Consider the following 13,967-nt stretch of genomic DNA (forward strand, 5'->3'; position numbering starts at 1 on the left):
TGGGATATTGTGCTGGTGTCTGGGTGAAACATTTAGGTGATCTCAAACTAAGTACACTGATAGTGTGCTGTTGGAATCTAAATATATATATGTTCCCTATTTGAACCATTCCCCTTTGCCTTACTTTTTCCTTAAATCCTTTTAATTGTACATCTAGAATGTTTTTACTGTCATATTTTCATCCTTTTTACTGGCGCTGATATGGCCTAAATGTGTTGCGAGCGCCGTAAAACCCTTAAAAAATTAATTTCAAGTCAGTCATAATCTCATGAACCAAAGGAGAGGAGTTCAATTTCAGTTTCTGTCAAGTCAGTGTTTTTGACCGAGACTCTTTGCCCCTCCATGTTAATGCAATCCAAATCGGTTTCAAAACATCGTTCAGAAGAGTCCAAATGCTTCTTGTGGTGAAGAAACGTCTAATACAAAAACTCTCTCACAAACTTCTTACAATGTTTCTAACATCTTATACTTGGCTCCTCATTAAACCGTGCTGATCCATCCTTTGAAATACATTACTGTCATCACTAGGAGAGAGTGGTTCAATATCAGGATTTGATTATTATGAGGTTCTGGTATTCTAATTCTATATCTTCATCAAAATTACCGTTCAATTTTTTTCGGAAAAATGAATTGATACCACGAGGAGATATCCACTCATCTTCACATGAGTCATAATAAAATATCACATAATCAGAAATTGAATTAGGTCGAAAGCCTTGCATCAATTTGAAGATACAGCTAGCGGTCAGAGGCTTCACGAAATAAACAACAAAACAAATCGAAAAAAAAAATGTGTGTGGATCTCAAATGCCAGTAAGTTTCATCCGGAAATATATGTCTGTAATTTAAATCGAGCTCAAATGCTTGAAACACATCGCAGTCACTTTACTTTTGATCTAGAATACCACATCGTGGTCGGTATGAAATCCATTTCAATAGGCAAGTATAGAATAGAATATGAAATATTTATCACTTAATTTAACAACATAGTGTGAGAAATTAAGTCCAACAGAAACAAACAACTTATGGAGACCAGGGTTTATCTCAGCTGTTGCAGGCACACCATTAGGATGTTCAAAGTCGGGGTCAAACTATACCTAAACTAAATGTTTGAAAACGTGTGTGAAAACTTCAAACAGATAATTACATAATCAATAAGACATCGTATCAACGTTGTTCCATGATCTAAGATTCCACACTAAAACTAACCTTGATAGATTTGGATACCATTCTGGGACTTTTAGGCTTGCAACCTCATATATATACGAAACATCGTGGCTCATCTGTCAAGAACGATAACTCCCAACGTTTTCAGAGGAAAGTTATCTAAGAGCCAGCGGGTGGTTGGATGGGAGCATCACCCTTGAATCCTATGATGTTCGCATGGGTGTACGATCCGATAGTGATGTCGTTTCTTCTTCTCTTTACTAGCCTATCCTGCTTCTTTGGTTTGTGATTGTATTTTTGACAGGGGATATTTTTTTTTTTTCTGTAAATCTTCTGCCTGTTTGTTCTTGGTTATTTATAATTTAGCTTATGATATCTTTAGGTTATGATTTTGATTTACATTTGTACTATTTTTGTTAGATTGCTTGTTTTTTTGTTTCAGCGGTCTCTCATATAACCTCAATTGTGTTGGAAGAGACCTAAAGCAACAAACAAACAAAAATATCTAAGAGCCAAAGGAATGTAACTTTAAAAAAAAAAAAAAAAACAACAAAAAAAGAACTTGAGCTTTTATATAACACAATATCCACTAAACATGCTCAAAGCGCTTTACAAGGGGTCCCTGATAAGCAGCAACACGTAACGTGTAGAACGAGACATAACTAATATATAATAATGAAGTATTTATGTTCGGCTCCGGGTTATAAACAACCCATGAGTGAGTTAACGCCACTTCTTTAGAATCTCTGGGTTAGAAGTCACCCAGGAGTTTGTTAAAGATGGTACACAAGTTTAATCATTAATATGTGAATTATTTATGCACTTATTCCAATGGTTCGGTTATGTACGATGGATGAGGGCACAAAAGAGGCATATATCTAAAAGGAGATGGCTATTAGTATAATCATAATCTAACAGTTGACTCTAAATGACCCAGATGGGGTGACCACTCACTCAGGAGTTGGGGTGAGGGTTTAAACAAAAAACAAAACAAAAAAACAAAACAACATACGCGTATCATTGCCAATGACATTGAGCGGCGAGGTGTGAAGAAGAATGGGACTCATTAGAGTAAGATTTCCTCCAATACTGGACACGGAGGTCAATTGCTGTGTTCTATCCCCTTTTATCTGCTTTCTGTCTTTGTCCCGGAATAGTAGGAGGAATTAAGCTAAAATCGTGCAAATTCGGGTTGAAAGCATGAAAATTTGCATACAAGTTGCCAAGACCGATAGAAAAATCATCTGATATAGAACCATTTTGACAATCAATTATAACGGATCGGTTTAAGGCCTTAGATTAAACAAGGGAAATAACTGCGTAAAATATATATTTTCTTCATATTCATTGTATTAGGGAAAATTAGGCTAAAACCGTGCACATTGGAGTTGAAATCCTGAAAATTGGCATATATGTAACTAAAACCCGTATAAATAACAACTGCTATAGAACCACTCAGGCAATTTATCATAACAGTGCGTTTTTAGCACTTTTATTTTTTCTTATATAGCAATACTTATCCGAGGAAATAACCACGATAATACAATGTGCGTTCTAAAACTTTAAATACACTGGTAACAATTTACCGCAGCTAACTGATGGTTATTTTGTGTTGTAACTAGTAGATAAAAGAGGGAGAGGGGGAGGGAGTGTGTGTGTGAGAGAGAGAGAGAGAGAGAGAGAGAGAGAGAGAGAGAGAGAGAGAGGAGAGGAGAGAGAGAGAGAGAGAGAGAGAGAGAGAGAGAGAGAGAGAGTAGTATTTACGATTAAATAATTTTGTATGGTTGGTGAATCGAAAGTAAAGGGAAAGAAAAACATCCGCTTCGACGCTAAAAATAGTCACCAATGGGAATTCAAAGGATGACGTAAAGCAACATTGGGTTGTCTTGCCTCGAATGTTTACACACTAAAAATGAAAGAAATTTTTGTCGTCCAATTCAAATTTTTCTAATCTTAAAAACCTTGTATCTCAACTAATACTGATCTCTCAGAGTGGTTCTATATCATAAATTATAGGATTTTTCATATTCTACAACATGTGTAATTTTCATGCTTTCAACCCTGATTTGCACAATTCAATTGTTTTTTTTTGACCTAATTCCCCTACTAGAATGGGATTACTTGGTTTTGTCTTGCCCCTTGCCAGAGTCATTTGGATGAGAAAGGAACACTCAAGTGTGAGGTGTTAGCTTTGGGAGATGATATTTTAACCGTTGTTAATCATTTCACTGTTATGTAATGATAGTTATATATATATATATATATATATATATATATATTATATATATATATATATATATATATATATATATATATATATATATGTATATTGGTTTTGAACATATCTTTTAAATATTTGAGAGTAATCCTCATAATGGAATCCTGTGCTGGTGTCTGGATGAGATTTTTAGGTTATCCCAAACTACGGACATTGATGGTAGGCCTATGCTCTTAGAATTTACTTCTATTACCCATTTGAACCAATTCCTCTTATCTTACTTTTTCTTTGGTGCTTTAATTGTAATTCTATAAATTTTTGACTCCCATTTTCTTCATTTTTACCGGCGCTGACGGATATAATGACTGAAATGTGTGGCAAGCGCCGTAAAACCTTTAAAAAACATAAAACACATACAAGTGTTGCAAGAGACGTGAAACCATTGAAGTAAAATAATTCACGAAGTACGTACGTACTGGACACTAATACTAGAGTATTAAAATAAAGTCTTTCTAATAACATCTTTAACAGAAATAAACATGGACCATGAATACATAAATGCTTTGCATTTTGTTTACCGTTATCTTTCACTCGATGCGCCTCAATAGCTGCCGTGACTACCAACAGCATCAAGCAAATTTTAAATTCAACCTATTTTCGAGTTCTTTCCGCGCGCGCGCGCGTGTGTGTGTGTGTGTGTGTGTGTGTGTGTGCGTGGCACGATGGATTCAATAACAGCTCTATTTTTACTTCATGGTAAGCGTTCCAATATCTGGTATCGGAACTGGACAAACAATGTATCTGAGGAAACAAGTCATACTGAGAAATGCCCGGTGACACCCAGACGGCCAGCCAATCAGCCCATCTTCTCATTTCAACTCACTGGAAAAGTGTCGTTTAGAAATTCGCGAATGGCCTGTCTTATTGAAAAAATTAGATGGCTACGCTTATTTGTACTACCACTGCAAATAACGCCAGAGCTTATTTGTACTCTTACTAAAAATATAACATTTTATACGGATAGAACTGCAATATACAATGAATTATCTGGAAGTCAAAAAGTGAACACTTCATCTCATCACAATCACATTCTATTATTACAAGTTGATTTTGACGGACTTCGGTAATTCTTCACTCTTTTCAAGTCACAGAATACTCAGTTTACAAGGTAAGCATACGAAATGCACATTTTAATTCATTTCTTATTTTTATAACTAAACATGCTTTGGGGTTGTGTGTTTGTTGATTGTGCATCAGCTGACGACACATTTGTCGCTACCGCGAATTACTCAACTTTATTACTTTATTTTGTGAAAAATAACAATAACAGGGCTTTTAAAAAATTAAAATACTAATCCCCCCCCCCAAATAATTTAAATCAGCCTTCCATGTCAGGCGATTATAACCAGGTGTTTAAATGTTCGATCCCCAGTCAAAAGGTTGCTAATTTTATCAAGATCAAGAGGTTTCGAGTACTCAGGACATTCCAGGCTCAGGGTCCTTAAAAAAAATTCTTTTCATTCAGTTATTGTTATTATCTTTATTATGGCCGACACAGCATGCATCGTCCATACTTTTTCAAAACTTTTTTTTTTTTTGGGGGGGGGGGGGGGCTGTTTTTTTATATCGGAAAATTGGGTTTTGTATGTTATGTTCATGGAGAGAGAGAGAGAGAGAGTAATATTTTTTAATGATAAGATATCTGTAGTGGTAGTATTATTAGTAGTTTTGAAATGCCTATGATGATGACAATGTGAGATAATTATATTAGTGTGATTATTTTTATCATATTTTTAAAAATTACGTACGGCTATGTCGTAGTGGTATGACACTCGCTTTTGGACCGGAAGGTCCTGGGCTCGAGCCTCGCTCGGCGCATAGTTGAGCCCTTGGAAAAGGCACTTTGCTCACTTTCTCTCACCGGACTCAGTTGTAAAATGTGTACTTGGCCGTTAACTGCGTTGTCTCTGTCCGAAGAAATTGTAATATCGCCTAACAGACGTTATGTCCCGTTCAACATGCGAAGCGTTGCTGTCATAAACTTTAGCATTGGCATGTATGTGCCTATTTCGCTGTAGTGAATTTAATTTAATTTTTTGTTTTCATCGACAGCTAACATGAAAGAACACTGTTGACGTTACTGGTGTCCTGACAATCCATAAAGATGCTGGCTCAAGGGCTATTCTGGCAAGGTGTGTTGAGGCAAACCTTTGCCTGTGGCAAAACTCATCAATCAGCAAACCATCATCTAGGCCAGCAGACCAGAGTGTCTGCATGCACTTTTTGACAATGGTTAGTAATGTTTTCAAATCTCCATAGCGCCTTTACATTTTTTATTGGTGATCAATAAAATAAATGCTCATTTTTCTAAATGAAAATGGCAAAGCATCATTTGAATTGAATTACTACTGAATGTATTAACTTAACGACAGACTATAGTTTGTTGCCAAGAGTTTTGTTCTATGGATGTAAAACCAATGAAATTTCAAGTGTGTTGGTGTGAATAATGATCATTTTTTAAAAATTGCTATGTCTTTGACAAATGCATTTTATGACAATAATGCCATTTCCAAAAATTGCTAATGAAATGTGTCTCTTTTTTATTTCAATTTTTCCATCCAGAGCAGGATCAACCCTCTTTGTGGAACTACAAAAAAAGTGGTGGCAAACAAGTAGTGTTGACTTTTTCTGTATTGAGGCGAAAGAGATTTTTATTCCAAGGGTTTGGGAAAGCAAATTTCTTTTTATTCAGAGCTAGTGCACTATTTAACTGTTTTATTGTCTAGAATAGAATTGATTTTGCAGTTCAACTTGACTAGATATCTAATTTTATACGACTTGTCTCTCAAGTAGAATAAAAAATGAAAAATGAGGACAGCGTGCCATATTATATTTTGAAAAATCATTTAATATATCTAGAAATCATCTGTATAACCTATTGTATACAGTAAAAAATTAGGTTTTGTGATTATAATGATGAATTCATAAGGTATGACATCATATTTGACCACAAAATTATTTTATCTCTGGGCGTAAAAAAATCAATTTTACAGCATTTTTTTTTATCTAAGGGGTATGGGGTAGTGAACCGATTATAATTTTTTTTAGACTTAGATCAATCTACAAAATTTTCGTTTTCTTGTCCTATTACGGTCATATTTTGAAAGTTTGATAGATCATTTCTTTTAGTTGTCTGCAAAATCAGCCTTTTAACTTTATGTCAAATTATAGAAAAAGCTTGCGCTTTCTCAAATGTCTGTTTTATGTCATTTGTCTGATTTTCTAGCAATCCTACCTTAGTCATTTTCCTTTAAATAAATTATCTTCAAATTTATTCAGAATCTTTTCTATGATGTGTTTTACATCATGATGTAAGTGTTTGGGGGTAAATTAAAATTTAGCAATTTTATAAATTTTAAAATTCATTTGTTCCTGTCGATCCGCGCTAAATTTTCAGTTGAAATCAAATAAAAATTCTAAAAAAATTATTCCAAGAGTTCTCATGATATAGCTATTTATGAAAGAAACATTGTGTTTGAATTTGAAAGAAATTTATATGCTAGCTTTTGGTGCATCTATGTTAGAAATTTTAGGGTTTTACCTCTAATTTTAGCTTATGTTGCCCCTTAAAAAAGTTTTTTTTTTTTAATTCAGTTATTTTTGGTGTTTAGCATCAAATTATACATTACATTATTACTTCATGAGATATAGTTAAAGAATTTTAGAACTATAAAGCATATTTGACCACTAAAGTAATTTTTTGGTGAATAACAGCAGATATTAAATTATTTCGCAATTTTTTTTCTTAGAGGTATGGGTTAGCGAATTGTTTATAATTTTTTTCAGAATTTGATCAATTTATAAAATATTACTGTTTTCTTGTTCCATATTGGTTATACTTGATGAATGTTGGCCTTTGTCTGCATAATTAGCTTTATTCTCAAATTAAAGACAAATTTTTCATTTTCTCAAAATTTCATTGCGCGTCATTCTCTATTTTCTAACATTCACATCTGGATTGTTTCCCATCAGATTGTCTTCAAAATTGGTCAGAATTTTTCTTATGATGTGTTTTGCATCATGATGGTTGGGTTTTGGGCTAAACAAAAATTTAGCAGTTTTATGAATTTTTAAATCAATTTTTTTTCCTGTCATGTCACACCAAATTTTCACTAAGAAATCGAAAAAAAATTCTGAAAAATTTATTTTCAAGACTATTGCTAAACCTATCCATCTTGTTGTAAGAAACATTTTGTGTAAATTTGAAAGAGATCTGTTCGTTGTTTTTTCCTGCATCACTGTAAGAATATTTGGGGTCTAATTTGAGCTTATATTGTCCCCCTGGTGGTAGGGATTTGGTAGCTAATAGTATTAGCGCTGGTGGTAGGGACTCAGTGAGTAATAGCGCTGGTGGTAGGGACTCAGTGAGTAATAGCGCTGGTCGTAGGGACTCGATGAGTAAAAGCTCTATGACTCGCTGAGTAATAGCGCTGGTGGTAGGGACTCGGTGAGTAATAACGCTGGTCGTAGGTGCTCAGTGAGTAAAAGCTCTATGACTGTAATAGCGCTGGTGGTAGGGACTCGGTGAGTAAAAGCGCTGGTGGTAGGGGCTCAGTGAGTAATAGCGCTGGTCGTAGGGACTCAGTGAGTAATAGCGCTGGTCGTAGGGACTCAGTGAGTAAAAGCTCTATGACTCAGTGAGTAGAAGTGCTGGTGGTAGGGACTCAGTGAGTAAAAGCTCTATGACTCGGTAATAGCACTGGTGGTAGGGACAGTGTCAGTGAGTAAAAGCGCTGGTGGTAGGGACTCGGTGAGTTATAGCGCTGGTTGTAGGGACTCGGTGAGTAAAAGCACTGGTGGTAGGGACTCAGTGAGTAAATGCTCAATAACTCGGTAATAGCACTGGTGGTAGGGACTCGGTGAGTAAAAGCTCTATGACTCAATGAGTAAAAGCGCTGGTGGTAGGGACTCGGTGAGTAAAAGCTCTATGACTCAATGAGTAAAAGCGCTGGTGGTAGGGACTCGGTGAGTAAAAGCTCTATATCGGTAAGCCTGTGGTAGGACTCGTGAGTAAAAGTTGACTCAGAGTAAGCTGGTGGTAGGGACTCGGTGAGTAAAAGCTCTATGACTCATGAGTAAAAGCGCTGGTGGTAGGGACTCGGTATTAAAACGCTGTGTAGGGACTCGGTGAGTAAATAGACGTCGTGTGGTAGGGACTCGGTGAGTTAAAAGCGCTGGTGGTAGGACTCGGTGAGTAAAAGCTTATGGACTCGTGAGTAAAAGCGCTGGTGGTAGGGACTCGGTGAGTAAAAGCGCTGGTGGTAGGGACTCGGTGAGTTATAGCGCTGGTGTGGTAGGGACTCAGGTGAGTATAAAAGCGCTGGTGGTAGGGACTCGTGAGTAATAGCGCTGGTGGTAGGGACTCGGTGAGTAATAGCGCTGGTGGTAGGGACTCAGTGAGTAAAAGCTCTATGACTCGGAGTAAAAGCGCTGGTGGTAGGACTCGAGAGTAAAGCGCTGGTGGTAGGGACTCGCTGAGTAAAAGCTCTATGACTCAGATGAGTAAAAGCGCTGGTGGTAGGGTACTGGTGAGTAATAGCACTGGTGGTAGGATGGTAGTAAAGCTCTATGACTCAATGAGTTAAGCGCTGGTGGTAGGGACTGGTGAGTAATAGCCTGGTGGTAGGACTCAGTAAAAGCGCTGTGGGAGGGATCAGTGAGTAAAAGCGCTGTAGGGATTCAGTGGTGTCACTGATTTTATGACATTAGAATATAAAGAAATTTACAACTACAATCGGCTAATGATTTTACAAAAGGTCCCCACAAAAGTATATCTTTAAATTATTAAACAAGTCTGTTGATTAAATTAAATTATAATTTTATTTTAAAAGATCAAGAAAATGTCAAAATAAAAATGAAAGTTTTGACAACGAAAATGTACCTATTCCGTAACATATAAAGACACACAAACAAATCTTGTCCTCTTGCTCCTCTGTAATCTTGACACAGCATTGCTCTGATTTTTCGTGAAGATGTGTAGCATGAACACTACTTCACTCTATACCGATCACGACCCAACAAGTATTGAGAACAACCATGCTTCTCAAATTTGTTTTACATACAGGACTTTGCACTATCCTTTTGAATCTGGATAGAGACTTGACCGACTCAATTGTTAACTGGCACCTTTTTACTATCACACTCTTTTATTGAGATGTGATATTACGACTTATAATGTCCCTTTTTATTTCGTCATTGACCGACCAGCTTTTGAAATTTTGATATTCTACAACACAGTGTTTGGTCTCCTGTGTTATATTTGTTTTATTCTGTACCGGCCTGTATAACACAGTTTCGGCCTTCTCTGTGTTATATTTTTATTGGGACATATAGTAACAGATTTGCCTTCTCTGTACTATGAATTGGTCACCCGTTCACGGACTGACACAATACAGTAGCCTGCACTATGCCTTGCTATCTTCCGGCCCCAAACGTACTTCACACAATCAACCCTGCATTATGTGAAGGATAGCTAGTGACGTTTGGCGACTGAGAGACGTCATCACAAGATAGCATAGCAACAGGTTTGAAAAATACCAACTCGTGGTTGCCTAAAGCTAATATCCCATTGAGACTTAAGCTCATTCTACAGTAACGTCACAGCCCCCACCCACGTTAAAAATTTACTTTTTTGGTGGTTTATTACATGAAAATAAATTTTACAAATGGACAATGAGTAAAGGTATTAAGGGAATTCTGTATGAAATTTCCTGTGTAGAGTCACATTTGAAAAATTTCGCAGTCTAACTGTCTCTGTCGTGTCAAGGGCATCTTTATGGTCGCATGTCTCTGTTATCTGGAGTCCCTGTCTGGTCAGTCTGTGTGTCCATAACGTCTGTGGTCTCTCTGTCTGGTCAGTTTGTGTGTCCATAACGTCTGTGGTCTCTGTCTGGTCAGTCTGTGTGTCCATAACTTCTGTGGTCTCTGTCAGGGCAGAGTGTGTATTTATGTCTGTGGTCTCTGGCCAGTATGTGCATTTACAATGTCTGGTATCTCTGAAAAGTCAGAAAGAGGGTTAGAATGGGGATTTGTCTGTATCAAGTCAGTCATGTCAACAATGTCAAAGTCTTTACCTTCAGAGACAAGAGTCAAAAACTGTTCCAACTGGGAGATTCTTTGCAGAAACTGATGTTCTCCCATAACTTGAAACAAGCTATTGATCCTGTTTGTCACTGAAGATACAATTCGATACCGTCCTTCCTGTGTATTTGTCACACGTCATACTGGTACAATGTCAGTTTCAGGTTGGTCATGGATTTCCAGTCTTTCGCCCGCCCTGACCCTCATCATCTATGCACATAACATTCACAAGTGGATACAAATATCGATTTACTTTGTATGTTGCATCCATAACAAACACATCACAAAAAACACTCAAATCACGCCTCATTCTTCCCGTTACTTAAAACAAATACTCAAAACCACCATCCTCATTCACACTGAACTTTGTTACACCTCCTTCCTCCTCTATCTCTTTCAGTAATTCCTGTACCGTCTCACCGTCCGTCCTGTCAATATCAGTCTTGAACAATCTCCGCTGCAAATCTTCGACATCTTTAGGCAATACATTTTATCCTTGGCTTGATTGAATGTATTGCCTAAGTTGGGTTGTGGACACCTTTGTTTTAGCCATAGCCTTCACTGTCTCATTCACAAGGGGCAGGCGATTCTCCGGATAAAGTGAGGATGGCTAAATGTAAAAAGAAAAAAGATTAAAAGTACAAAATTGTATGCAATAGCATTCAATTCAGACCTGCCAGCTAACAAAACAAAAAAAAAGCATTTTATTTTTTATTGACAATTTAAAGACAAAAATCTGCATATAAACCCATAATGCACGAGTTGTGTTTGTCACTCTAAAATACTTGAATGAACTAAACTGCAACAGGCGCTCATCAAATTCAAGGGTTAAATGAATGACTGCAGAATTCCCAAAAAACGTCGCTTCATTGTCTTTGTAACATTTTCATGGCATACAAAAACGCAATAGAGTGGTCACCATTTATAATTAGTCCTCAGAAATCAAGCACTTATAACTGCATCGTACTCATAGTCAAAGTCAAATTTTATTTTGAAAAGTCTATGGACAACCATCAAATCTTAAAATTCCTTATCTGGAACAAAAAAAAAACAAAGACAAAAAAAAAAAAGACCCAAAAAAATACCACCTCCTAGATCTGCTTATATTGTCTTACAGGACTTAATAGCGCTTGCAACACTATAAAAAGGATGATGATATGGTGACTGATTCAATAAATAGGGAACAGTAGATTTCACGAGCACCTCAAAGATGTACCAATTTTGACATTACCTCAAAGTCTCACCGAGACACAAGCAAAGGATCCTGCTAAAACATTTACATAATGCAATAATATTCAAAACCTATAACGATAACAGTACATAACAGAGAGATGATTTACAGTATAAAAAATCATCTCAAGAAGAAAGGTACTGTATTTGACTGTCTGCCTCCCAACTAAAGACCCCCGCAAGGACCAGGAAAAAAATGAGCAATCTTAATCCATAACAAAGACAGGGAGCAACATGGAAAGGGAAACCAAATATAAGGGATAGAAAAATGTGAACTCTCTGCCCAGAACCCTTCCAAGAAATTTTTTTTTTAATAAAAAAAAATACAAATTCTGGAACAGTCAATTTTGTCACAAGCTGGTCATCATCTCTCCATCTCAGTGCGCCACCTTGAATGTATCGTAATAAAATATGAGTTGGAATGGCTGTTGTCCTTTAAACATTTGGTCCTGGTGTCAACAGTGCATTTACCTAACTAATCTATTACTATATATTACACTCAATAGTGGGAGGGGGGAGGGACAATTAAGTACTGAAAATATAAAGTAACAAGAAAAGAAAAAATAATACATATTTATAAAAAAAATTGAGTCTAATTGCAACTAAAATAGAATTTGCGATTAATTGCTGTCAAGTGTAAAATTTTCGGCAGCGAAAAACTGCAGGGACAAAATATCGATGGAAAATAAGTATAAAATGAATGAGTCTTACCAATTTATCACATGGGTGATTTTCATGGTGGTGATTAGCCCCTGTCACCCTCAGAAGCCAGTATTAATTTCAGAGTCCTGCATGGTAAGAAAAACTTTTTATTACAAAATAATAAAATTGCATAACTCAATTGTGAAGGATTTCAACATGCAGATTATAGAGCAATTGAAAATAAATCTTAATAAGACATTCAATAATAATACTAATCCAGCGCAATCAGATACAATTAATGAACAAATCAAGTCTTTCACTTTTTAAAACTGTTCTGGTAATAGTTGAACTATTGTCTTGCTGCATTACATCGTGCAGCCCGCCCACTGAAGACTGTAAATGAGCTGCAGATAGGCACACATTGCCTCTTCCTCTGGATGTTTTAAAATTCAGAATCAGTTTGATTGCTTTATTAAAATTGTCTTGGCAATCAAGATAGAAAAGCTGATGGTGATAATTTACTTCCGAGTTATTCTGAAATATTATAACCTTGTGCATATAATATTTTCATTTTTTTTTAAATATGTAAAAGTAAAAAAACACCTCCTGCCCCCGTCCAAAAACAACCTCCTACCTCTGGTTAGGACGAACTCCTTTGCTTGAAGTCAATTGCTTTTTGCCCTGCTTGCATTCATAGACACAAAAGTCATAAATTAGCCAACTTTCCTCAGGGTGATATGATGGAAGCTGAAAAACACGGAATAATATAAAAGATCTTAACATAAATACCTAAATATTAAGTTTAAAAATTGCAATATTTTCTCCAACTGAGACAAAGGTGTTACAGTTCAGTACGTTAGAAGAATAAGAAAGTAAGTCGAGAGTTTTCTCGAAGAACTTAAATTTGTGACGTGGTACTCAAATCAGGGACTAGGTCAAAAGCTGAATGGCACAAATGGAAAGCCAAAGGCATGTTGTTTTCAATATTTAAAGTCAATAAAAATTCAAATTCTGTGCATTCTAATATTAGTATTAGGCAAACTACAGACTACACTAAATTGAATTGTATTAAGTAAAAGGATCTTGTCACATTCAATCAAGCTGTCATTTGAGAAAAATTACTTCATTATAAATTGAAGTTCAGATCGCATGTTTGAAGCCGTATTAGGAAAATTCATGTATCTGTGTATAAGCCAAGTTTCATCAAAATCACAGTGGCAACGAGTGTCTAATATTTGCCACCAGATACACTCGTAAAATTTGAGTGTAGGCCTATTTAGCAAAATCATATATTAGGAATGGTTTATACTACATCATAAAGTAGCGCATGCCCGTCATCATCCTGCATCTTTTTTAAATATTAAAAAAGAATTGAGCTTTCATAAGCCGCAATATCCACCAAACATGCTCAAAGCACTTTACAAAGGATCCATGACTAGCAGCAACACGTAACAAGTAGAACGTTAGGCGATGTTTTTCTTCTGACAGACAACGCTCTTAGGGGATAGGAAATCATACACATGAGTACAGTGAGAGAATGTGAGTCCTTGGCGAGGCTCAACCCCAGGAC

The 13,967-nt window shown here is 36.3% G+C and overlaps 2 long non-coding RNA genes across 2 annotated transcripts; one reads left to right on the top strand and one right to left on the bottom strand.

Annotated features, from left to right (window-relative positions):
• Positions 1–4,327: 4,327 nt before the first annotated feature.
• LOC144962780 (uncharacterized) lies at positions 4,328–7,653 on the top strand. Its single transcript, XR_013643526.1, has 3 exons — positions 4,328–4,553; positions 5,498–5,677; positions 6,008–7,653. It is a non-coding gene; the product is annotated as an uncharacterized LOC144962780 (long non-coding RNA).
• A 1,593-nt stretch (positions 7,654–9,246) lies between these two features.
• On the bottom strand, positions 9,247–13,684 carry LOC144962782 (uncharacterized). Its single transcript, XR_013643527.1, has 3 exons — positions 13,032–13,684; positions 12,467–12,543; positions 9,247–11,135 (listed from the first exon to the last, which is right to left on the bottom strand). It is a non-coding gene; the product is annotated as an uncharacterized LOC144962782 (long non-coding RNA).
• Between the last annotated feature and the right edge of the window lie 283 nt (positions 13,685–13,967).

Source organism: Berghia stephanieae, chromosome 1 (genome assembly GCF_034508935.2).
Source record: "Berghia stephanieae isolate SIO BIC M18660-M18661 chromosome 1, UCSD_Bste_1.3, whole genome shotgun sequence".
NCBI lineage: Eukaryota > Metazoa > Mollusca > Gastropoda > Nudibranchia > Aeolidiidae > Berghia > Berghia stephanieae.